Source organism: Herpailurus yagouaroundi, unplaced genomic scaffold (genome assembly GCF_014898765.1).
Source record: "Herpailurus yagouaroundi ecotype Mexico unplaced genomic scaffold, PumYag 162, whole genome shotgun sequence".
NCBI classification, from domain to species: Eukaryota; Metazoa; Chordata; class Mammalia; order Carnivora; family Felidae; genus Herpailurus; species Herpailurus yagouaroundi.
The window spans coordinates 74,753,418-74,756,063 of record NW_024412403.1 but is presented as its reverse complement, the minus strand read 5'-3'; the positions used below and the strand labels follow the sequence as shown (position 1 = coordinate 74,756,063).

Here is a 2,646-nt window from a genome sequence, read left to right as displayed (position 1 = left end):
CTTTTTTTTTTTTTTTTTAATTTTTTTTTCAACATTTATTTATTTTTGGGACAGAGAGAGACAGAGCATGAACGGGGGAGGGGCAGAGAGAGAGGGAGACACAGAATCGGAAACAGGCTCCAGGCTCTGAGCCATCAGCCCAGAGCCCGACACGGGGCTCGAACTCACGGACGGCGAGATCGTGACCTGGCTGAAGTCGGACGCTTAACCGACTGCGCCACCCGGGCGCCCCACTGCTAACCTTTCTTAAGTGTTGTTTGCCCAGCATTGAATTCAGTGCCTTGCACTTATTCATTGATTTAATAACATTCAGTATTAGTTCTGGGAGGGAGTCACAACCACTTCTATTGCTCGGAGAAGGAAACCCAGGCATGGAGGTTATACGGAGAGCAGCTGCTAGGCTGTGAACCAGAGAGTCTGGCTCCAGAACCCATCCCCCTAACAACAGGCTGGCCGGGCTGCCTCTACAGCCACAGCCATCATTTACTGAGTGCTCACTGTGTGCTCTTGTGTGCTCCGTGCTCCCTTAGTCTTCACTGCCATCTTATGAAGGACTGTTTTTATTCCCATTTCGCAGATGGGGAAAGTGGGGCATGGGGAAGATAGATAAGTAGTGGACCGTTCATCCGTCCTCTCTCCTCTGGGAATGGAGGCTGGAAGAATGCCACCTAACCCCATCGCAGCACCTTCACTTTTTGGACTATCTAAGTCTTTCGGGTTCTCAGCGAACCGAAGCAAGACTTGGAGATCTTTACGAGGGGATGCTGAGCTTTAGTGAGAGACAGTCTTTAGTGAGAGACTGGAGAAACAAAGTGGGTGTGACAATATTTCTACCTTGGATTTGTGAGAGCAGGCCATACCAATAACGGGGGGTGGGGGGCTGTTCCAGATACACTGAATCAGAATATATAAAGGGTGGAGCCAGGAAACCTGAATTAAAACAACGAAAACAAACCACAGGTGATTCTAGGGCACAGCCAGGGTTAAGAATTACTCCCTTTATTTCACAGTGATGTTTTACAGCCCCCAGTGAGCAGGCAGCAGTGATTCCAGGAACTGTGGCTAGCTTTCACATCATCTTGCTTAGAAAGAAGCTGCCTGGGGTGCCTGCGTGGCTCAGTCAGTTAAGTGTCCAACTTCGGCTCAGGTCATGATCTCACAGTTTGTGAGTTCGAGTCCCGCATCACGTCAGGCTCTGTGCTGACAGCTCAGAGCCTGGAGTCTGCTTCAGATTCTGTGTCTCCTTCTCTCTCTCTGCCCCTCCCCCACTCCAGCATGCTCACTCGCTCTCTCTCAAAAATAGATAAAAATTAAAAAAAGAAAGATTCTTCCTCTCCCTCTCTCCCTCTGCCTACCTCAAAAAAAAAAAAAAAAAAAAAAAGGAGGAAGCTGCTTGTAGAAGCTGACCAGAGGGAAGGAGCTGGCTAAGGACTGGGGCAGAGAACCAAAGGCCATGGGGCTCAAGACAGACCCGTATGCTTGTTTATACTCACCCCTCATCTTGTCTGTGTAAAAAGTCATTATCTGTTCTTCAAAGACAGGCTCAAACATTTTATTCCTAGTGTAAACTTCCCCTGTCTGGCCACCACTCCTCTAGCCTTGCCCCCCCCAAAGGACCGCCCCTCTGTAAGCCCACAGCACAGGCCTCCCTTAGAGCATGGCCCTCCTCTTCCGTTCTCTGTCAGCACCAGGCAAGACACTGCTCACATTCTCAACTGCATGTGATTCATGCACTGCCCCAGCCAGCAGGGTATCTGGGACAGAGAACCTCTCAGAAAGTGCTAGCTGAGTGAACACAAGGGAAAGGAAGAAGGGGAGATTAAAGACAGGACATAGGGAAGACAAAAAGAGCCAAAGGGAACACCCTGGAGGGAGGATGGCTAGTGAAATCTGATTTAGTGCTGATTCCTCAAGCACATGTGACCTTTGCTCTGACCCATGGGACAGCCACTCCAGGCACTCACCTGGTCACCCCAGAACTGGGTAAGGTACAGAGACAGGAGAAGACGTTTATGATTTCACCAGGAATCATTCCTTATCTCTGTTGATGCTTATAACAATTTTTTGAGATAATAACCTCATTTTACAACTGAGAAAATGAATCATATAACGAACATTAGCTCGGAAAGCTAATAAACATGTCCAAGGTCACGTGGCTAGTGAGCAGAGGACAGATTCATCCAAATTCTTGGCTAGACAAAAGGAGTTCAGATTCTTAAGTTTGGAAGAGCCGTGGCATATCATCTGATCCAATTCTCTGGGCAATGGTGCATCTTTCCCAAAACCTATTCAAAGAGGGGTGATGGAGTTAGGTTGGAATAACTCTAGTGTCGGGGAGCTCCGTGCAACCACAGCAGCTGGGGCAGGCCCACGTGAATGTTCTCGCTTGCACTAAGTTACACTCTTCTCTGTAGCAGCTCAGTCCTCTCCTCCTGAAGGTCAAAGGCATTGCTCCCATTCCACTCTCCCGGTTCTGCTCTACCTCACATGAGACGCCAAGGTCCACAGCTCGGACTAAGGAGGAGACCCCGCTTCCCCTCCAGTGCAGCACAATGACCCGCACTCCCAGTGTTCGCTCAGCTACTCACTAGCTCAGGACAGCGTGGATGAGTCACCACTTGTCTATGGGGGGGATCTATTTCCTGG

General features: G+C 49.3%; 1 long non-coding RNA gene across 1 annotated transcript in view; it reads right to left on the bottom strand.

Annotated features, from left to right (window-relative positions):
• The window catches only part of LOC121036425 (uncharacterized), a 15,521-nt gene extending 13,820 nt beyond the window's left edge, over positions 1–1,701 (bottom strand). The window contains exon 1 of the long non-coding RNA XR_005793347.1: positions 1,494–1,701. This is a non-coding gene — a long non-coding RNA (uncharacterized LOC121036425). The remainder of the gene's footprint in view (positions 1–1,493) is intronic.
• Between the last annotated feature and the right edge of the window lie 945 nt (positions 1,702–2,646).